Source organism: Vulpes vulpes, chromosome 1 (assembly GCF_048418805.1).
Source record: "Vulpes vulpes isolate BD-2025 chromosome 1, VulVul3, whole genome shotgun sequence".
In the NCBI taxonomy this organism is placed as follows: domain Eukaryota; kingdom Metazoa; phylum Chordata; class Mammalia; order Carnivora; family Canidae; genus Vulpes; species Vulpes vulpes.
In genome coordinates, this window is record NC_132780.1 from 6,444,652 (window position 1) to 6,469,131 (window position 24,480).

Below are 24,480 nucleotides of genomic sequence, written 5' to 3' on the forward strand. Positions count from 1 at the left end.
GTGTGTGCGTGTGTCAGAGTGTGTGTGTCTGTGTGCGCGCGCGTGGTGGGGAGGACCTGAATGGTCCAGATTAGGCTCCAGGGACTGAGTGGGGGCGGAGCCTTTTTTATGACCACGGTCAGTTGTGACTGTGAGGTGTGTTGTACTGTGACCGAGGGATTCCATAACAGCGTTGTTGTGACCAACTGGAGGCTAATCAGAATTGGCCTAGTGTAGCTTTTTTATTTTTAGGTAAGGTAGAGCTTCATTTTTTGAAGTTTTGGTGCTGAAGAATCTGTGGACAAGATCCCGTGTGACTCAAATTGTGCTGTGAAAGACTTCGAGGCCCTAGTTAACCACCGAGGCCCCCTGCTCTAAAGGATGGCTTCTTGTTGCCTTCATGCTTTCATCATTGCACCCTGTATGTATTGTACAGTCCAGTGCTTAATGTATTGAAGGAATAGAGTACATTAAGTGTAGCCTATTCTGGATCCAATTGTAAGTTACACTTGGAATTTTTTTGTACTGGGTCTTCTTTTTTTAAAAATATTTTATTAAAAAAAATAAAAATATATATTTTTTATTTTTTAAAAATATTTTGTTTATTCATGAAAGAGAGAGAGAGAGAGAGAGAGGCAGAGAGGCAGAAACACAGGCAGAGGGAAAAGCAGGCCCCATGCAGGGAGCCGGACGTGGGACTCAATCCTGCGACCCCAGGACCACGCCCCGGGCCGAAGGCAGGCGCTAAACCGCTGAGCCACCCAGGGATTCCCTAAACATATTTTATTTATTGTTTATTTGAGAAGGAGAGAGTGATAGTGAGTGCGTGCACAGCAAGGGGAGGGAGAGGGAGAAGCAGAGTCCTCTCTGAGCAGGGAGCCCAATGCGGGCTCCGTCGGAGATGATGAGCTGAGCCCAAGGCAGATGCTTCATCAACTGAGCTACCCAGGCAACCGGTGAAGTTGAACATTTGAGACCTAGAATGAAGGTTCTACACAACTAAAAAAGTACAGCCGGTGTTCATTATGGCGATTTTAGAGCTGGAATTGCCCCCAAGGCAGGGTGCTGGGAAGACCAGATACCGAGACACCGAGAGAAGGATTACTTCCTGGGAAGATTTCTGTTGGCTGCTCCCTGGGGGCCGGTTGCTTATTGCAGATCCACAGCATTTTTACAGCTCTGTTGGTAGGAAACTGCTGTGAATATATAAATAGATTCCAGTCCCAGGCTTCAGTGAACCTGGGTTTTCTGTATGATACAGGGAAGTCAGCAGTATTCCATTCTTTCTCATACTTCATTTAGTGTATGTTTAATATGTACCATGGGGGCCTGCTAGTGATGAGGAGATGTGTTCTTGTTTAGCTTGTCTGGGTTCCAGGAAAGGCCTGGTATGTTATGCTTCTCTTTTTCTTCCAATTTTTGTTGTATTCCAAAAGAAGAACAGTAAGAGGAGAACACTGTTAAAGTTACACATCTCATAGCCAAGCTAGAAGTCATTTTGAGCTTTATCTTTGTTCTATGAAATTTCATTTTTTTCAGGATATAGAATAACTTCATCTGAAATGTGTCTTGCCAAATAGTGACTTATACATTTGCCTGGTCTCTAGGCCTTCTTTTCTCAGTGAATGATGGTACCATGAGGATGAATCTCCTTTCCCAGTTCCTCATCAAATGCTCTCCCTACAGTTAATTTTCATATAACCACTTGCCAACACCTCCCCTTATATGCTTTTGTCTAAATGTTTTCGTGATGCAGAAATAGTCCTTTTTTACTTTACAGAGTGACTTGTTAAGGAAGAGACCAATGCTTAGGTGGAAATACACATTAGATACTTCAGATATTCTTCAGACACGTGAGTGGAAAAATGGCAAGGTAGATGGTTTGGATTGATTTCAGTGTACTTTATAATGGTTTCTGGTCTTGAGCAGAGGTCAGATTCTGTCGCATTTTGGGAGTCCTGTGAACTCAGACTGGTTTTAATATTTTTCAGTAATTAAAAACATCAAAGGTGAGTCATATTTCATGACATGTGAAAATTATATGAAATTCAAATTTCATTGTTCACAAAGTTTTGAATTTGGTCAATAAAAAAATTTGTGGAAATTTGTTATCTCTCTTGTTAAATAAGCATCTACATAATACCCTTGATTTTGCTTTTAGGCCCACAAAGCCTAACATTTACTATCTTGTCCTTTACAGAAGTTTACTGACCCCTAGTCTACAGTATCTAAATTAAAATCTTAGTTTTGCCATTTAGTATTTTTTTTTTTTTATGATAGTCACAGAGAGAGAGAGAGAGAGAGAGGCAGAGACACAGGCAGAGGGAGAAGCAGGCTCCATGCACCGGGAGCCCGATGTGGGATTTGATCCCGGGTCTCCAGGATCGCGCCCTGGGCCAAAGGCAGGCGCCAAACCGCTGCGCCACCCAGGGATCCCTGCCATTTAGTATTTGTGAGCTTTTTATATTGAACATGTTTTGAATTTTTTATATTTTCCTCCAGTTTTATTAGATATAATTGATCATATTTTAAATTATATTTTTTATAACTTTGCATTCAATACCTTACTAATCAAGAATGTCAATAATAGGGACTCCTGGGAGGCTCAGCGGTTAAGCGTCTGCCTTTGCCTCAGGGCATGATCCTGGAGTCCCAGAGCGAGTCCCGGGATTGAGTCCCACATTGGGCTCCCTGTGAGAGCCTGCTTCTCCCTCTGCCTATGTCTTTGCCTCTCTCTCTGTGTGTCTCTCATGAATAAATAAAATCTTTAAAAAAATCTCAATAACATAATTTATTTTAAACCAATCAACTATTGCTAAATCTGAATTTTACCTGGGCAATTCCTGCTACTTGATGTGTAACTCCTGTATCTTAACCAACTCTACCTCCCTTCCAGTACCATCTGGGAATTTTTATGTGTGTCATTCAGCAATGTAGCATTGGTTTCTACTGGGTAAATGCAGATGACAGCAACCTGGATAGATGTATTTATTCAACCTGGATAGATGGGGTTGGAACTGGATAGTTTGCCCTGTCAGTGGGGTCTCACTGAATAAAAATGTCTTCTCTATGTACCTCTGCATTCAAAATCTGTTTTGAACTTCACATAAGTAAATTCATTTTTTTCCAACATCTTTATGAGATTCATATTGTTGCGTGTAACAGGCACCTTATTTTTGTGGTGTATTCCATGATAGGATGTAGCACAAATTATTTATCTGTTCTTCTGTTACTGGAAGTGTGGGCTGTTTCTAATTTTTTTCTTTAGAGTTACTGCTGCTGTGAACATTATTATACATGTACTTTGTGGACATAAGCATTCTTTTTTCCCATGGATATCCACAGAGGTAGGATTGCTGGGTTATATAATACATCTGTGTTTAGTTTTGTACATTTCCAGTGTGTCATGTTCTCACAAGCACTGCATGAGAATTCGAGTTGTACTAGGTTAAGCATAATATCGCAGTCTTTATGCTAATCACTAAAAGAATAAGTTATGACAATATAAATTAGTGGGGAAAAGTAGAATAAAATGTATTTGACTAATACAACAGAAGGTAAGGATAGTGGAATAAAACAACAAGGAAATCAAAGGGGACACGGCAAGTGTTGATGTACTCAAAATTATTAGTAATTTAATCCAATTAAAGTGGGCTAAACACTCTAATAAAAAGAAAGCTGTCAGACTGGATGAAAAGAACAAAATCAACCACACTATATGAATTTAGCAGCTGGCACACTAAGTATAATGACAGAAAAGTTGAAAATAGGAATATTAAAGATATGATAATGCAAATACTAACTAAAGGAAAGTTGATGTCTCTATATTAAAAGACTTTAAGGCAAGAAACATGAGAGATAACAGGGAGATATTTCATAATGATGAATGTTTACATCTAAAAAGATGACATAGTAATCACAAATTTATGAATACCTAATAACAGGGCAGCCCGGGTGGCTCAGGGGCTTAGCGCCGCCTTCAGGCCAGGGCGTGATCCTGGAGACCTGGGATCAAGTCCCGCGCTGGGCTCCCTGCATGGAGCCTGCTTCTCCCTCTGCCTGTGTCTCTGCCTCTCTCTCTCTCTGTGTCTCTCATGAATAAATAAATAAAATCTTTAAAAAAAAGCCCCTAATAACAGTTTCAGGATGTGCAAATCAAAGATTAACAAAAGTAAAAGTATGAATTAGGAACAGTCACATGTTGAAGATCACAGTTATCGTTGAATATTTTAGCATACCTTTCAGTAATGGTTAGAACAAGGAGATTAAAAATCATTAATGATAGAAATTAGCAAATGACTTTATTGACATATATAAAATAGTATATCCAATAACCGGTGAATACATATACAGTCACCTCCACTTACTGAAATTTGCCTTTGCTTGACTTCTTTAATTTTTGTGTTCTGTTGAATGGAAAGACTAAAATTATGGAGCACTGATAAGAATTACACACTTAGATTTACAAAGCATCTATTACATAGAGTTTCAGTAAATATATTTATATATATTTAATGCTGCGAGGGGCATGAATTTACTTTTCTGGGGAAAAGTAAAAGTGACAGATGATGTTACTGAAGGAATCCAGTGTAATTGGTTGGGATTAAGTAGAAAGTGCTAAATTTGAGATTCTGGGACTGGTGCTAGCTGCAGGCTAGGCTCCAAGAACAGCATTGTTTTTTGCTTTTGTGTGTGAGATGACTAGCAGGCATGCCTAGTTTTTGCATAACAAACCATCCCAAAACTTAGTGGCTGAGCCTTATAAGGAATAATTATAAATAACATTTATTTTAATCTTTTCATTGGGCAGAGCTAGTCTTTGCTCTCTTTGACTCCATCTGGGGCCAAATAGGTTGAAAGTTTGGGGCTGGAATCACCTGAAGGCTTGCTCACTTACAGTTGATGCTGGCAGTCAGAATCTCAGCTGGACTGGTGTTAGAATATCTAGCTGTGGCCTTTCTGTGTAGCTGGTTGGATGCCTCATGGCTAAATGGTTGGGTTTTAGGATGAGCATCTTGAGAGGTCCTCTATTGCCTTTCCTAACCTAGCCATGAAGATACACAATATCATTTCCACAGCATTCTTTTTTTCTTTTATATTTTATTTATTCATGAGAGACACACACACACACAGAGGCAGACACAGGCAGAGGGAGAAGCAGGTTCCTCGCAGGGAGCCCTACGTGGGATCGATCCTGGATCCTGGGATCACACCCTGAGCTCAACAACTGAGCCACCCAGGCATCCCCATAGCATTCTTTTCATCAAAAGAAGCACAAAGACCTGCTCTGTTTTAAGAGGAAGAGAAATAAACTAGTTCTTCATGAATGAGTAGCAAAGTTCTGGAAGAACATGGGGGACCTGAAATGTTCTGGGCCTTACTGCAATTTACAATATGTGATAGCCCCTGAGGCCGCAGAGGAGATTTTTGATGGCAGATGCTGCCATACCTTTTCAGCCCCGAAAAATAGAATAGAGGGAGGCAGGTGTGCTCAAGATGTGCTCAATCTCAGATCCAGGCCTGCACCAGTAGAATCAAAGATGGGCCAGAAACTGCCTACTGAAGGGACAGATCCGACTTTCAGACAGAAGGACCTCTGGTTGGTGTTTTATGCCTGTCTGTTGGATTCCCTGATATGGAAAGTTCCGATTTTTCCAGAATTTCCCTTACCTACTTCATTTTGCACATGTTCATAAGGTATTGTTTGCAGATAGGAAAACGTAAGAAGAAAAGCTCACATTAATGTACATCATTATGTGAGCTCTATTATGGAAGCTAGAGATTTAATACTATATTAGAAAAGAAATTCCATGAATTACATTTTCTTAGTCTGTAATGGAAAAAAAGGATGTAAGAGGGGATCCCTGGGTGGTTCAGCAGTTTCGCGCCTGCCTTTGGCCCGGGGCGCGATCCTGGAGTCCCGGGATTGAGTCCGGCGTCCGGCTCCCGGCATGGAGCCTGCTTCTCCCTCTGCCTGTGTCTCTGCCTCTCTCTCTATCATAAATAAATAAAAATAAAAATAAATCTTTAAAAAAAAAAAGGATGTAAGAATTCACATTTACTGATAATTTATGAGGTAGGTATATGGCATACACTTTGCTTATATATAAGCACTATAATATATTCACTATTTCACTTAATTGGCAAATTGTGGTTATTTAGTTCATTTCTAGACATGATTCTAGATATATTTGGATAATTAAGGAATCGCATTATACATAGGAACTATGGAGGCGCCTGGGTGGCTCAGTTGGTTAAGTGTCTTGGCTCAGGATCATGAGATTGAACCATGTCAGGCTCCATGCTTAGCAGAAAGGCTGCTTGAAATTCTCTTTCTCATTTTTCCTCTCTCTCTACCCCTCCCCCTACTCATGCATGCATGTGCACTCTCTCTAAAAAATAAATAAAAAATAAAAATAAAAAATAAATAAATCTTTAAAAAAAATACATATGGGGATGCCTGGGTGGCTCAGTGGTTGACCGTCTGCCTTCAACTCAGGGCGTGATCCTGGGGTCCCGGGATCGAGTTCTGTGTCGGGCTCCCTGCATGGAGGCTGCTTCTCCCTCTGCCTGTGCCTCTGCCTCTTTCTGTGTGTCTCTGATGAATAAATAAATAAAATCTTTAAAAAAGTACATAGGAACTTTTGTCTAAAACAACTAGATTTCTTAAAAATATGTAGAGAATCTATTTCTGAAATCCTAATTTCTATAACTCCTCTTACTATATTTCTAGTCACACTGTATTTGCTCTCTATGTAATAGCCCCTTTTTGAATCTCAAACCTTTATCTACTTACTTTCTATTTTGAGAACATTTTTAAAATTTCACCAGTAATACCTGGGTTTGTGCTTTTAAAATTTATGCTCTCTGGAATATAAAGGCTATCTTTTAAGAAGCTAAGTGAATTTTTTACCCTGTTTTCAAAGGAATGGGTTAAGCTTTATATTGCAGATAACACCTCCTTTAAACACCTTCATTGTTGTTCATGATACTCAGATCTTTCTTAGGCCCATCATATAATTTCTATGTTCCTTGATTCTTAGGGAGCTAGATGTGACTTGTGGAATAACTAAGGCATATCCATTGTCAAGTAAACCAAGTGTTATATTGTGTTTGAACTCCAAATTGGTAAAGATGTTCTATGTTATTTTCAGACCCACCTTTAAAGAGAACAGCTGGATGAAAAAATTCTTCATTTGTACTGATTATTACAATAGTCTCTGCAATTTACATGGTCATAGATCAGAACAAAATGATTTATTTAAAAATAAAATGAACATATTCATTTCCTGAAACTAAAATTGTTTTATATCTACCCTGTCATTGAAAGTTATAATTCATAAATTTTGCATTTCTCAACATTTATTTAGCATTCTAGAAAGGACCTGTGAATGTTTCAAAAAGCTCTGTTTTTCCTCTTAGGAATTAATAAATATATAATAATCATAGCTAACACAGTTCTCCTTATACTTAACTTTATACTGTATTGCCTCTTAGGAAAAAGAACCAGGCTGGGTCTAATTAAAGTATGATCTTTTGGGATCCCTGGGTGGCGCAGCGGTTTGGCGCCTGCCTTTGGCCCAGGGCGCGATCCTGGAGACCCGGGATCGAATCCCACATCGGGCTCCCGGTGCATGGAGCCTGCTTCTCCCTCTGCCTGTGTCTCTGCCTCTCTCTCTCTCTCTATGACTATCATAAATAAATAAACAAAAAAATTAAAAAAAAAATAAAGTATGATCTTTTTTAACCCCTCTCATTTCCCTATTCTTTGTGATTCTGTGGTCACGTAAAATTGCCCTAAAATTCTTTTAATCCTCATACCCTTCTCTGAAGTATTTCATTTTTACCTATAGGTCATTAGAAATGTAACTAATTTTCAAAGCATTTTATAGAATTTATTATCTTGTAAGTATTTATATATCATTTCTTATTTACTTTTTTTTTTAATTTTTATTTATTTATTTATGATAGTCACACACAGATAGAGAGAGAGAGAGAGGCAGAGACATAGGCAGAGGGAGAAGCAGGCTCCATGTACCGGGAGCCTGACGTGGGATTCGATCCTGGGTCTCCAGGATCACGCCCCGGGCCAAAGGCAGGCGCTAAACCGCTGTGCCACCCAGGGATCCCTACCTTTTTTTTTTTAAGATTTTATTCACCAATTCATGAGCGACATAGAGAGAGAAAGGCAGAGACACAGGCAGAGGGAGAAGAAGGCTCCATGCAGGGAGCCCGATGCAGGACTTAAAAAATCCCCTTATTTACTTCTTATGTACCATTGTGGCCACCTTATTGGAACAAGGGAAGAAGGCTAGGAAGTTTGTCAAGAAGACAGCTCAGTGGGATCCCTGAGTGGGATCCTGGAGACCCGGGATGGAATCCCACGTTGGGCTCCCGGTGCGTGGAGCCTGCTTCTCCCTCTATGTCTCTGCCTCTCTCTCTCTCTCTCTCTCTCTCTCTGTGACTATCATAAGTAAATAAAAATAAAAAAAAAAATTAAAAAAAAAAGAAGACAGCTCAGTTGAGTGAGGGCTGACCAGGCAGGGAATTTTAATTATATCTGTTATGCCTTTTAAAAAAATTTTTCACTTTTCAATTGTTATCTACTAGTATATCAAATTAGTTTATTATTTTGTAATAACTTTGTATCCAGAAATTTTGCTAAATTTACTCTAAGTGCTAGTTCCTGTTTTACGGATTCTTTAGGATTTTGTATGCAAACAATTGCCATCTATAAATTTTTTCCTCTTCTCAGCCGGTGTTTATATCCTTCATTTATTTTTATTGCCCCACTGTAATTGCTAGAACTTCCACTATAGTGTTGAGTAAAAGTAGTAAGAGTAGACATTGTTGGTTTTTTTTTTTTTGATCATAGAAAGATAGTGTTCAATATATCATTATACATTGCTGGAAGATTTTCATAGATGCTCTATCAAATTTGGCAAATTCTCTTCTATTCCTAGCTTGCTGAGAATTTTTATCATGAAGGGATAATTATATTTTGTAAGATAATTTTCCTGAATCTATTATAGTGATATGTCTTTTCTCCTTTATTCCACTAATATGATGAATAAAATTGGCTCTTGAATGTTAAATCAACTCTGAATTTGTGGGTCATGTTGTATTTCCTTATATATATTTCCAGGCTAAATTTGCATGAAGTGGAAAAATATATATTGGTTTCTGCCCCCCAGTTCCTGGTATAGAGCTTCTAAAACCCTTGTAATCTTCTAAGTAATGAGTACTAGGAGCATCTTTTGTTCTAATATTTGGTCTTTGACCCTGGTTTCTGAGACAGGGTTTCTAATGATTCCTGGATGGGGGTGGTCACCAGAAATATCAAGATCTGACTAGAAGCTTGGAATTTTCAGCCTCATCCTTCCATGGGAAGGAGAGAAAGGCTAGAGATTGAGTTAATGATTGATTATGCTCATGCTGAAGCCTCATAAAAGTCCCCAAAATACAAGATTTGGAGAGTAGGTTGGTGAACACATCCAGGTACTGGGAAGGTGGTGCACCCCAGCAACATGGGTACAGAAGCTCTTTGGCTCAGGACCCTTCCAAACTCTGCCTTATGTTACTCCTCATCTGGCTGTTCATTAGTATCTTTTATGATATCCTTTATTTTATAATAAATTGGTAAACATAATTGTTTCTCTGAGTTCTGCGAGCTGTCCTAGCAAATGCTTAGGAGGGGACATTGGAACCCAGATTTATGGCTGATCAATCAAAAGTACAGGCAATAACCTGGGACTCAGGATTAACATGTGAAAATGTGGGGGAGGATAGTCTTGTGGGACTGAGCCCTTAACCTCTGGGGCCTGATGCTACCTCCAGGTACATAGCATCAGAATTGAGTTAAATGGTAGGATGTGCAACTGATGTAAAGAATTACTTGGTGGGGTGAAACTCTCAAACATTTGGTGACCAGGAGTGAAATGTTGTAGTAGTGTAAGAGTAAAGAAGCACAGGAAGAGTATTTTTCCTACCCGATTTCTTTCTATTTTTTAAGTAAGCTCTAAGCCCAATGTGGAGCTTGAATTCACAACCCCAAGATCAAGAGTCACATGTTCCACTGATTGAGCCAGAAAGGTGTCTCTCTTAAAAAAAAAATTCCAGTATAATTAACATACAGTGTTGTATTAGTTTCAGGTGTACAATATAGTGATTCAACAATTCTATACATTACTCAGTGCTCATCATGATTAAGTATACTCTTAATCCCCCTCACCTATTTTACCCATCCCCCCGCCCATCCCCCCACCCCCCGTAACTGTACCATGTTCTCTATATTTAAGAGTATGTTAATTTGTCTTTTTTTTTTTTAAGATTTATTTATTTATTCATGATATATATAGAGAGAGGCAGAGACAGGCAGAGGGAGAAGCAGGCTCCATGCCGGGAGCCCAACATGGGACTCAATCCAGGGACTCTAGGATTGCGCCCTGGGCTAAAGGCAGGTGCTAAACCACTGAGCCACCCAGGGATCCCCTGTCTTTTTTTCTTTGTTTTGTTTCTTAAATTCCACATGAGTCAAATCATACGGTATTTGTTTTTCTCTGACTCATTTCACTTAGTATTATATCCTTCAGATCCATCCTTATTGTTGCACGTGGCAAGATTTCATTCTTTTTTTATAGCTGAGTAATATTCCATTGTGTATATATACCACATCTTCTTCATCCATTCATCTGTTGATGGACACCTGGGGTGCTCCCACATCTTGGCTATTGTGAATAATGCTGCAAGAAACATAGGGGTGCATATATCTTTTCAAATTAGTGTTTTTATAATCTTTGTGTAAATACCCAGTAGAGGAATTACTGGATCATATGGCAATCCTATTTCTAAAATTTCAAGGAATCTTTATACTGTTTTCCACAGTGGCCACACCAGTATGCATTCCCACCAACAGGGCAGGAATATTCTTTGTTTCCACATCCTACTAATACTTCTTGTTTTTTGTGTTTTTGATTTTAGCCATTCTGACAGGTGTGAGGTCCATTGTGGTCTTTTTAAAATATATACACATATTTTTATTGAAGTTCGATTTGCCAGCATATAGTATAACACCCAGTGCTCAACCCTTCAAGAGCCCCCCTCAGTGCCCATCACCCATTCACCCCATCCCTCTCGCCCACCTCCCCTTCCACTACCCCATTGTGGTTTTGATTTGCATTCCCTTGGTGATTAGTGTTGTTGAACATCTTTTCATGTGTCTGTTGGCCATCTGTATGTCTTCTTTGGAGAAATGTCTGTTCATGTCTTCTGCCCAGTTTTTAACTGGATTATTTGTATCTGGGATGTTGAGTTCTTTATATATTTTGGATACTAACCCTTTATCAGATATGTATGAAAATATGATTGATTTTGTGTGACCTTCTGTCCTGCAACCTTGCTTAATCACTTATTAGTTATAGAAGTCTTTTGTAGAGTCTTTGGGATTTTGTATAATGACAATCATGTCATCTGTGAATAAGGATAGTTTATTTCTTCCTTTCCAATCTACATGCCTTGTATTTTTTTTTTTCATTGCATTACTGTGGATTTCCAGTATTACATTGAATAGGTTGAGGAGACAGATATTTTGGGGAAATTTTAACAGTATTAGTTCTTCTGATCAGTGAACGTGGAATATCTTTCCATTTATTTGTGTCTTAAGTTTCTTTCAGTGTCTTATAATTTTCATTTAAAGATCTTTTACCTCCTTGGTAAAGTTTATTTCTAAATATTTTATTCTTTTTGCTGCTATGTAAATATAATTGTTTTCTTAATTTCTTTTTCAGATAGTTTGTTGTGAGTGTATAGAAACTGATTTCTTTATGTTGATTTTGAATTTTGCAACTTTACTGAATGCATTCATTGGGTCTAACAGTTTTTTTGTGGATTCTTTAGCATTTTTCTATATATAAGATCATGTCATCTGAAAATAGGTCCAATTTTACTTCCTTTCTAGATACCATATATATGTGTGTGTATATATATGTGTGTGTGTACATATGTACATATGTATATATACCTACACACACACACATATACATATATATATATATATATATATATATATATATATACACACACACACACACACACACACACATTGACCTAATTTCTCTGGCTCAGACTTCAGTACTATGTTGAATAGAAGTGGTGAGAATGAATATTCTCGTGTTACCGTTCTTAGATGAAAAGCTTTCAGCTTCTCAACACTGGGTATAATATTAGCTATGGCTTGTCACATATGGCCTTATGTTACATATCACTATAATAGCAGTTTTTCCAGGAGGCTCTCCCTTGCTGGCTTTGATGAATCAAGTGGCCAAAATGGAGAGGTCCATGTATCAAAATACTGAAGATGGCCTCTGGGCAAGAGCCAGCAAAAAAAACCAGGAGGCCCTCAGTCCAACAGTCTGCAAAATACTGAATGCTGCCAACAGGAATGTGTGCTTAGAAGTGCATCCTTCCCCAGTTAAGCCTTCAGATGAGACCCAGTCCTGAACCACACCTTGATTTCAGAGCTTTGAAAGACCTGAAAGCAGAAGACCTAAGTAACCATTCTGACCCTGAGAAATAGCTCTAATATGCTTATTCTATTCCATCTTACCCAGGAGCAGCACCTCCACATATTCCACCACAATGTTTCTGTTTTTGAGCATTGGCTAGTTGAATGCTTTAAACTGATTCCTATGGACATTTGATTTAATATTGTAATCTTTGAAATAATTCTTGCTTTCTCAAGATATGCCAGACTTATACCTTATACCTGCCCTACACATGGGCAGACACTTGAATTGAGACAGCTGCATTTTTCTACATCCTTTTTCAGTATCATTAGACATTATTCTTTGTTTAAAATGTTTATTAAAAACATTTAAAATTTTTATTCTTGTGACTTAAAATACTGACTTGTTATAACTATTTCAAATGGTTCTGTAGCCTATTAACATGATCAATTAGTATTTGAAAGCTTCTTCCTGGCACAAAATGTTCTGGGCTCATCTTGTATTTTCCTTGCCAGAGATTCAGATATTTTCCCAGAGAGTTCATAAAATGGGCATTGGTATTTAGTAACTACAGTATGAGCAAAAAGAGGTGCTTATGGGTTTTTTTGGCTTAATTTTGTCTTTTTTTCTCTTTCTTGAAATTTATCTCTTTCAACCTTTTATGTTTTCTGGGGCTTAGATTATTTACTAGAATTCACCTACATTTTCAAATTGATTGGCATAGGAATTATCATTTAAATGGAAATACATGGTCTGTGATGGTTATTTCTCCTCTAATTTTATTCCTTTTAAGTATTTCCCAACTCAGTACATTCTGCCTCTATGTTTATTAATTCCTTCAACTTTTCTTTACTTATTTATCCCTAACTTGTTGAAGGGATGCTTCATTTATTTATCTTTATTATTTTATTTATTTATATTAATATAAGCATTTAAGTTCATGATTTCTTCTCTGACCACTATAGTTGTATGCGCTAGGTACTAGTAAAAATTATTTAATGTTTTTAACACTGTGGTTTTCTAGAGATTATTTATTTATTCATAAGTTTTTATTTATTCAATCCCAGTTAGTGAACATAGAGTGTTATATTAGTTTCAGGTATACAATATACTGATTTAACAATTCGATACATCACTCAGTGCTCACCACTTAATACATATAGCTGGTCCAGCCAGCATCCATGATGTTTTCATGGTTTATGACCCCACAGTGGGGTAGCATTTTCTCTAAGGTATGTATATAAGGTAGCCATAAATCTGGAAACATGTGAATACAGTAAATGGTTTATTGGTGTTACAATAAAATATATACTTGGTGACATTAAATATATTTCATGTGTTATTTTTCACCATCAATATGTAGTTCCACGTGCTGTACAAAACTACAGTATAACTTAATATGCTATTTCCATCAGTCCCTTCATGTACATCTATGGTGTTTGTTACATTGTCATGGATGATTTGTGGATCTGATTTTCACTGAGCAAACCTGTACCTTTAGCATATCAGAGAAGTTAAGGATGCAGTTCAGTTTCCAAAAATTACCTGTTTTTTTTTTTTTCCTTATTGCCATTCTTTACATAGAAGTAGAGTTACCTAGTCATGGGGAATAGGTACATTTAACTATACATCTATCTGTATCATTCCACTGCTGGTTGGGACTGTGATTTTATCTGGAGATAGAGATTCCCTTCCAAGCTTACCCAAATTTACTTGGGTTGCTGGCACAATTCAATTCCCTGAAGGTGTGTGACTGAGATTCTGTTTTTTTGCTTGCTGTTGGCTGAGGGTCACTTTCATCTCCTAGAGGCCACTCTCAGGTACTAGCCCCATGCCCCAAACTCTAGTTCACAACATGGTTGTATTGCTTTTTTCTAGGTCAGCAGTAGTGTATCTGCTGCTGCTTCTTGTCTCTTTTTAAAAACCTCTCCATTGAGGGGAGGGGAAAAAAAAAAAAAAACCTCTCCATTTAGGTGAGACTCACTGGGATAGTGTTGACATGGTTGGATTCATGTCTGCCATTGTAAATTTGGTTTTCTATGTGTGGCATGTCCTTTTTCTTCCTCTGTTCCTAATTTACCACATTGTTTTATCTGAATATTTTCTAATATTTCAATGTATCTGATAATTCTTACTATATTGTTTTAGTTTTGAGTTTTGAGTTACTTCCTTAAATCTTATTCTGGGGCTTATCAGAAATAGCTTCAGATTTATGTTAACTTAAATCCAGTAAGAACAATTTTACTCTTATATAGGCTTATTCCCTTTTCTCCATTTTTGAGGTATTACTGTTATACATACTCCATTTATATTATAAACTCTACAATACTTTGCTGTGATTGTTACTTTTTTTTTTAAAGCTTTTTATTTATTTATTCATGAGAGACACAGAAAGAGAGAGGCAGAGACACAGGCAGAGAGAGAAGCAGGCTCCATGGAGGGAGCCCGATGTGGGACTCGATCCTGGATCTTGGGATCACGCCCTGAGCCGAAGGCAGACACTCAACTGCTAAGCCACCAGGCATCCCTCCCTGATTGTTACTTTCTATAACTGGATGTTTTTTAAGATTTTATTTATTTAGTCATGAGAAACAGAGAGAGACGCAGAGACACAGGCAGAGGGAGAAGCAGGCTCCATGCAAGGAGCCTGATGTGGGACTCAATCCCGGGACCCCAGTATCATGCCCTAAGCCAAAGGCAGATGCTCAACCGCTGAACTACCCAGGCATCCCTATAACTGGATGTGTTTTAAAGCTGATAGAATAAGTATATATAGATTTTGTTATATTAATTTTCTTACTATTCTGGTTCTCATTTGTTCCTATAGTTTTGAGTGACCATCTAGAGTCTTTTCTTTATCTCCCTACAATATTGCAGTATTGTTTCCTCCCACAGCTTTTGTTCTTTGTGCTGTTACTAGTATGGTAATATTACATATTAACATTTTACATTATTTTCTCAGCACATTATATACATGTTTTATACAGCTGCTTTTAAAATAGGACTATAAAGTAGAAAAATGTAATTTGTACTGTATTTTATACAGTAATTACATAATTTTATAAAGTAATTATATAATTACTTTTACAGGTGCTCTTTGTTTTAATGTAGATCCAAATTACAATTAGGAGTCATTTGCTTTCAGCTTGAAACAATTACTTTGGTAGTCTCCTAAAGTGGATTTGCTGGCTACAGATTCAGTTGTTGTTTATCTTGGAATGTCTTTCTTTAATCTTCCTTTTTAAAAAAGATTTTATTTATGTATTTATGTATTTATTTATTCAGAGTGCAAGTGGGGGGAGGAGCTGAGGGAGAAGGGGAGAGAGAATCTCAAGTAGACTTCCACTGAGTGCAGAGCCAGATGCAGGGCCTAATCTCATGACCTTTGAGATCATGACCTGTGCAAAAATCAAGAGCCAGGCACTTAACCAACTGAGGTTAAGGTGCTGCCCCTAGCCTTCATTTTTGAAAGCTACTCTTGCTGGGTATAGGATTCATGGTTAAAAGATTTTTCTTTCAGGACTTTGAATGTTTCGCCACTCTCTTCTGGCCTCCATTGTTTCTGATATGAAGTCACTTGTTATCTAATTGGGGCTTGGTGCTTCCAAGATGTTCTCCTTCCCTTTGTTTTCAGCATTTTTACCCTGATGTGTCTATGGATTTCTTTGTGTTTCTACTACTTTGAATCTGTTGAACTTCCTGGATGCATAAGTTATTTGTTAAAACTGTTAAATTAACATTTGTTAGTTGGAACACCAAGTGCTGGATGGTGAGTCATGGTTCAACAACAAAACACAAGAGAAACTGAAATAGAGAAGTATATTACATACAAATCCTGGAGGAAGTACACAGCATATCCTGAGAGTCCAGATAGGAAGGTCAAGGCAGAGTGCAGACACAGAGAGGTAGCACCTAGGGCACATGACTTTATTAGAGTCTGGATGGAGAGCTTTAGGGTTCCTGGGCTGGGCTGGACTGGTCAATACAAACCAAGAGTGGTATTTTAGTAAGCCCCATGGGGGTCATATCTAAGGAACACATAAGGGATACAGATGCTGGGAGGCAGGGGAGACTTGATCAGAAAACTTTTGGGAAAGTCATATCAGGAAATTTGACTTACTGTGACTCTGCAGGCTACCATGTAGGGCATGTGCTTATATGAGGGGGTTAGTGTCAGTTTAAGATTTTGGCAAGCCACTTAGAGAAACTGTATGCCAAAGCAGCAATACCACAGAGTAGCTTATCCAGACTCTCATCATTGTAAATAAATTTGGGAAGTTTGAAGTTTTTTAATCCTTCTTTCTCCCTCTCCACTTATTCTGGTAGTCCCATTACACATATGGTGGCACACTTCACTGGTGCCCCACATTTCTCTGAAGCTCATTTTTCTTCATTATTTTTTCTGTCCTCAACGTGTATACTTTAATTGCCTATCTTCAAGTTTGCTAATTCTTTCTTCTGCTAGTTCAAATATATTGTGAGCTCTTCTTCTTCTTCTTCTTTTTTTTTAAGATTTTATTTATTCATGAGAGACACAGATAGAGAGAGAGGCAGAGACACAGACAGAGGAGAAGCAGGCTCCATGCAGGAAGCCTGATGTGGGACTCGATCCTGGGGCTCCAGGATCATGCCCTGGGCCGAAGGCAGGTGCCAGACCGCTGAGCCACCCAGGGATCCCCTATTGTGAGCTCTTCTAATGAAAATTTCATTTCTAGGATTTCCATTTGATTTTTTTAAAGATTTTGTTTATTTATTCATGAGAGACACAGAGAGGGAGAGAGGGAGAGAGAGAGAGAGAGAGAATGGCAGAGACACAGGCAGAGGGAGAAGCAGGCTCCATGCAGGGAGCCTGATGTGGGACTTGATCCCAGGACTCCAGGATCATGCCCTGGGCTGAAGGCAGGCGCCAAACTGCTGAGCCACCCAGGGATCCCCATTACATTCTTTACAAGAATGTCTATCTTTATTGATATACCTTATTTGATATAGCACTGTCATCATACTTTTATTTATTTAATCATTATTACTTTTAGTTCTTTGAATATATTTATAATGGCTTCTTTGAAGTCTTTTTTAAACCTGACATCTGATGGTTTTCATAGGCAGTTTCTTTTTCTTTTTGCCACTGTATGGATCATACCCTCCAGTTTCTTTGCATGTCTTACAAATTTTCTGTTGGCAAATAGATAATTTTTTTATTTTTTTAAGATTTTATTTATTTGACAGAGAGAGCACAAGCATAAGCGGGGGGAGTGGTAGGCAGAGGGCAAGACAGAAGCAGGCTCTCTACAGACTAGGTAGCCAAATGCAGAACTTGATCCCAGGACCCTGGGATCATGACCTGAGCCAAAGGCAGATCTTTGACTGGAGCCACCCAGGCACCCCACAAATAGACATTTTAGATAATATATTATTTCTGCATGCACCAGCTTAGGAAAATGTCAGAGGAGAATAATGTTCTCAAGGAAAGATGGAAGTAGGGCCTGAACTGTTGTTCCATGGCTACAAAGACCAGTTAAGGGTGTTATATATAAATGGACCCAAACCAAACCAAACAAAAAAATAAAAGAGATATTTTTTTTTTAACAAAGTAAAATGGATACAAAGTTTAAGTCTGGGAAACTGTTTGGTTTCATGGCTTAAAACTTGCTCAAAAGAACAACATTCATTTAGGCTTTATAATAGAATATTTGGTGTATATTGCATCACTTTCTGACCTCAACATGGAAATTAAAAAGGGAGGAATAGGCAAGCTAGGAATATAGAAGAGCTGACCTCTGCAGCTCCAGATACTGTCACCCCTAGCTGGTGGGAAACGAAAACCAGAGAAGGAAAAATAGCTGTAAATGTTTGGTCTTATGTCTCTTTTGTAACCTCTCATTATTTTACTGTATTTTAGGGCTTTTTGATATAAAATGTGGATATACTGTATACATAGGTATGAAAAATATCAACTGACCATATTAGTTAAGTACCCCTCAATATGCTCCAGCCACAGGCAAACTTTAATTCACTTTGTCTACATATTTGCCTTTTCTGGATATCTCATGTAGGTGGAATTATACAATGTATGGTCTTTTGTGACTAGTTTTTTTTTTATTTACCATAGAATTTTGAAGGTTCATGTTGTAACAGGTATCAGCATTCATTTCTTTTTATTGTTGAGTGATGTTCCATTGTATAGTATAGATATGCCACATTTTGTTTATCCCTTCATCAGCTGATGGACATTTGAGTTGTTTCTAGTTTGGGGCTATTATGAATAATGCTATCCTGAACATTCATGTACAAGGTTTTCATTGAGTACATGCTTTTTTTTTTTTTTAAATTTTTAAAAATTTTATTTATTTATGATAGGCACACAGTGAGAGAGAGAGAAGCAGAGACACAGGCAGAGGGAGAAGCAGGCTCCATGCACCGGGAGCCCGACGTGGGATTCGATCCCGGGTCTCCAGGATCGCGCCCCGGGCCAAAGGCAGGCGCCAAACCGCTGCGCCACCCAGGGATCCCTTTTTTTTTTTTAAAAGATTTTATTTATTCATGAGACACAAGAGAGAGAGAGACAGAGACACGGGCAGAGGGAGAAGCGGGCTCCCTGGGGACTCAATCCCGAGTCTCCAGGATCACGCCCTGGGCCGAAGGCGGTACTAAACCACTGAGCCACCCGGGCTGCCCTTGAGTACATGCTTTTAATTCTCTTGGATATATATGGAGAAGTGGAATTGGTGGGTCATATGGTAAACTGATCACGTTTTGAGGAGTTGTTATGAATAATGTTGCAATGAATATAACTGCATGTTTTGTGTAGACATTTAATTTTCATTTCTCTTGAATATATACATGGAAGTGGAACTGTGGATCTATGTTTAACCATTTGACGAATGGCTAGATTATTTTCCACAGTAACTAACCATTTTATATTCTGTCCAGCAGTGTATGAGTTTTGCTATCCCCATGTCCTTGATAATATTCATTACCTTTATTTTTCATTATAGCCATCCTGGTGGGTGTGTAGTATCTCATTATTATTTTGCTTTGCATTTCTCTGCTGGCTAAAGGATAAGGGAGGTCACAGTAATTTATTTTACCTTTATGCATAAAGAAAGTAAACAATTCCCTTAACATAAAATCTTATGAGTATTTATGGGTTTCAGTAAAACACAGATGACAGTTTAAACATTATCACCAGGGTAGCAAATAGTGAAATAACTAATTAGATTTACAGATTTAGAAGGTACGGGACAGGAGAAAATATTCTCAATTGAACATCTTATTATATCAGGTTCTTTGAAATAAATTTTATGACAAAAATGGTATTAATTCCTCTGCAGTTCCACAGGGAGAGGGAAGATATTTTTCTTTCTTTCTTTCTTTCTTTTTTTTTTAAGATTTTGTTTATTTATTCGAGAGAGAGAGAGAGAGAAAGAGAAAGAGAGAGGCAGAGACACAGACAGAGGGAAAGAGAAAGAGAGAGGCAGGCTCTATGCAGGGAGCCCGACATGGGACTCAGTCCCGGGTCTCAGATCACGCCCTGGGCTGAAGACGGTGCTAAACCGCTGCTCAAGATATTTTCTTCATATTTCCTAAGATTTACTACTGTTCATTAGGTAGATCTGCACCCTTAGGCTAAGAGGTTTACTTGATTGCATTTTAAGATGAAACAGGACTGAAAAGCCCAAAATATAAGAAAATGGAAAATCCAAAAGATAATTCTTTAAAGACACAATGTAATATAGAGCATATAATGTTCTACCGTAAGGATGAGCTTTCATGTTCCATCTCGCACAATCCTGTCTTTGCCTGATTTCTCACTGTTATCTCTTCTGCCTTATGACAAACATCTGAGCCACCTAAACAATGTGGCACGTAAATCAAGAAGCCACATATACTAATACTCAGACAAAGGTAACTGTAAGATGTTGCTTACAGATCCATAGTTACTGACCCAGTTGGCAACTGAGCTATGTGTTATCATTAACCATCACATTCAATGATGGATTCAGTCAGGATCCAGGCTGTCATTACCTCCTAACCCACTAACACTCAACCTCTCATGTTGTCACTGCTGAAGAATAAAGGAAAGGGAGCATGTCAATGTGATTTAAAGTAGTTAATCTATTAACAAGAATTCATAGTGTGCATAGTAAACCTCTGGTGTGCATAGTTCCTTATGGTATAGAATTTTCCAGGTATTTTTATGCCACAGAGCCAGGATAGTTGGAGGCAGTGATATGAAGTAAGACTCAGAGTCTCGCTGACTTTTAATCTGGGGACGGGGGGACCAAGACTCTAGACTTGGACTCAGACCAGACTCTGACCCCAAGGCTTTGTCTCCTCCAATTTTTATTAAGAGAGCTAGCAGATTAGCTATAGGAATGATTAACTTTGGGAAGCAGAGAAAAAACATGTTTATTTCAAAAGGTAAAAGAATAAGCTATTGACTCAAGGAGTGAGGGATTGGAGGAGCTGTATCTGGAGAAAAATGTGGTCAAGAGTCAGTGTGCTAAAAAAAAAAAAAAAAAAAAAGAGTCAGTGTGCTGACTCAGGACCTCCCATATCCCCAGTGTGCCCAGGGCTACAAGATTTAGTTCTCAGATAGGCTCTACAGCTGGTTCCCCACATTTTTAACTCTAGTTTTGTGACATACAAATGGAAAAACACTAATTTACTGAATGACTACGTTACAGGCACTTTATATTCTTTATAAAGTCCTTTATATACTTTGTAAATATCCTTTATAGAGGATAGGTAGAGTAGCAGCATATCTGTCTTAATTTTTTTTTATCTGAAGAGAATGAGTCACAGTGATATTAAAAGATATATACAATTAAAAATGGTACAGGTAGGGACTGGATCTACATCTGTTTGACCCCAGAACTCATGAACATTATCCTGCAACTGATTGTCTCTACATGAGCTTGGGACTACCTGCAGGTCACGAGGCAGCCCATTTCTATATCAAATTTTTTTTTTAATTTTTATTTATTTATGATAGTCACAGAGAGAGAGAGAGAGAGAGAGAGAGAGAGGCAGAGACACAGGCAGAGGGAGAAGCAGGCTCCATGCACCGGGAGCCCGATGTGGGATTCGATCCCGGGTCTCCAGGATCGCGCCCTGGGCCAAAGGCAGGCGCCAAACCGCTGCACCACCCAGGGATCCCTCTATATCAAATTATATAAAAACTTCACACTCATCCTTTAGCCCGCATAAACCTCTAAATTGGGAGTAATGGGAGGGCAGGGAGTGGAAAGTGACAGCCCTGAATCTTTAGCCAATTCTCTTCTCTTCTGCAGTCAGCATTGGGTTCATTTGCCCAAATACATAGACTAAGAAGGGCAACGATACTGCACTTTGGCCATAACAACTCTTCATCTTCCGAGAGTTGTTGCCCAAGTCTCCTTTTATTATTTTTTTTCCAAGTCTCCTTTTAGCTCCATATCCCATCTCCCTAGTCTCTCTCTCTCTCTCTTTAAAGATTTTATTTTTTCATGAGAGACACACAGAAACACACACACAGAGAGGCAGAGACAACAGGCAGAGGGAGAAGCAGGCTCCATGCAGGGAGCTTGATGTGGGACTCTATCCTGGGTCTCCAGGATCATGCCCTGGGCCAAAGGCAGGCGCTAAACTGCTGAGCCATCCAGGGATCCCTCCCTAGTCTCTTTTAAATCAGTTATACTTGCTTCTTCTGTTACACTTTGAATTCTACTGCATCTATCCGATTTTCTTTATTCTTTTCCCTCTCCTAGATTAAAAACTATTCTATTGCTTTTAGAGGTTACCCTTAAATTTTTAACTTGTATCTTTGATTTATAATTAGTTGGCATCTCAAGAAACACCTTAGAATGCTTTAAGTTTTGGGTGACCGGTTAAGCATTCAACTCTTGGTTTTGGTTCAGGCCGTGATCTCAGTGGTCCTGGGATGGGGCCCACATTGGCTTAGTGCTCAGCGTGGCCTCTGCTTGAGACTCCCCTCCGTTTCCCTCCCTCTGCCCTTCCCCACTGTGCTTGTGCTCTCTCTCTTTCAAATAAACAAAATCTTTAAAAAAGAGAATGCTTTAAGTACGTTCTACTATTCTTATCTGGTGATTTTAATCTGGTTTGAAATACCATTAAAAATAATCATTATTACTTAGTATATGCTTAGACTTCCCAACATATTTACTATTTTTATCTCATTCTATCTTTCCCTTTTTAAAAAATATTTTATTTCTTTATTCATGAGAGACACAGAGAGAAAGAGAGGTAGAGACACAGGCAGAGGGAGAAGCAGGCTCCATGCAGGGAGCCCAACGCGGAACTCAATCCCGAGTCCCCGGGATCACGCCCTGGACTGAAGGTGGCGCTAAACCGCTGAGCCACCCAGGCTGCCCTATCTTTCCCGTTTTAATTTACTTCTTGCTAATGCACATTCTTTACAAACTTTCCAGTGAATCTGAGAGAAAAAGAGTGGATAGTATTGAATTTATGTCCAAAAAAGGCTTAGGACACCATTTATTCTCTTACTGAGATTTAAGGACTACTCTATTCCTAGGCACTTTGTGATCATGGACCCACTCCTCTTGTCCTTTCTCTTCAGTGCTTTGTGTGTAGAAAGTAGGCTTTCCTATCTGATCTTTTCAGCCACAGATTACTTCCATGCCTTTGGTGCCTATTACTGAATGGAGGGATATAAACAGGACAAGGCATTCCTTGGATATAACTACAAGGGAGAAATGCAGAAACATGATCTAGAAGGATGAGTCGAGAAAAGAAAGGAAGGACATTGTAATATGGGACTCCCTTATTGCCATATGCTAATATTGTAATCTGATATTACCTCTACCTTACCTTTACTTAACTAGACAACCAAGTTCTGTGGACATGATGAAATCTTGCCTTTGTATGGGTTCTCCTAAGCACTCACTACTTAGACATCAAATCACTCTGTAGAGGAGACAGGTTCATTCAAGGAATATAGAGTTATTTAATTAAAGAGAGTGTATTTATGTTTTGGGGCATGAGAAAGGAGATGCTAAGTGAAATACCCAATTCATTAAGTTAACATTATTTTAAATTAGAAGAACCTGGAGAAGGCACAGATTTATCTGGTGGAGAATAAAAGAAAATAACCAGTTTCATGAAAAGGAATCATATCTCCAGGGAGTTTCAAGATGGGAAAATGCTCATATATGCTAGAGGGAAAAAGAGTATCTTAGAAAAGAGAGAAGAAATGTCATCTCACCTGAGGCATGGCTTTAAGATTTGCAGGAGAGCACCTTTTGCTTTTTTGGATTCTTTGTTAGAAAAGTGACCAAGGGAGAGAGAGGAGAGTTGAAAGAAGGCATGTTAAACCCCAATTACTGTAAGAGTTTCCATAATAACTTGGTTAAATCTGCCTAGGTAAGTAGTAAACATTTACTATTAAGTATTAATTAAGAATCATTATGTTAAATATTAGCTATTAAGTAATACAGGTTCAAGAAACAGATTATGTACTTTTCTGCACTTGTGGGCTCCAGTCATATGGAAGAAATTTTTCCTTTAATGATGTTCCAAAGAATCGAGTTTTACAGTAAATATTTTTATTAGAGAATAAGACTGTGATTAGAAGTATTTTAGATACTCTTCCTTGACTTAGAGTTGTCTGAAAAAGTTATTATTTCCATGATTTCATCTAGGAAAAGGGGGGAAACCTCTCAAATCTGTGAAAAGAAGTACATAGAGATAAAAAGTATTTTTCTTGTGGGCTGATTGAATCCTGGTAATTTCTTTTTAAAAGATTTTTCCTGATGAGTTCAACACATTAGAATTAATTAATATGGTGTTCCAAGTATGTAATCCTATCTGTTATTTTACCTGCTACTTTCCAATTCTTTAAAAAAAAAATAACATGCATAAGTTTAATGTGTACAATGTGATGATTTGAAACATAAATATTATGAAATGAAATGATTACCACCATAAGGTTAATTAACACCTCCATCCTTTCATGTAATTATCTTTTATGTTTTTCTGG

The 24,480-nt window shown here is 38.2% G+C and overlaps 1 protein-coding gene across 12 annotated transcripts in view; it reads left to right on the forward strand.

The window, feature by feature from the left end:
- Window positions 1-24,480, forward strand: part of ZNF529 (zinc finger protein 529) — a 77,468-nt gene that overhangs the window by 14,675 nt on the left and 38,313 nt on the right. For 3 of the 12 annotated variants that reach the window (XM_072754826.1, XM_072754648.1, XM_072754696.1), the window contains exon 2: window positions 232-400. The exons of the other annotated variants lie outside the window; for them this stretch is intronic. The gene's annotated coding sequence lies outside the window, so the exon portion shown is untranslated. The remainder of the gene's footprint in view (window positions 1-231; window positions 401-24,480) is intronic. 12 annotated transcript variants of the gene reach the window in all.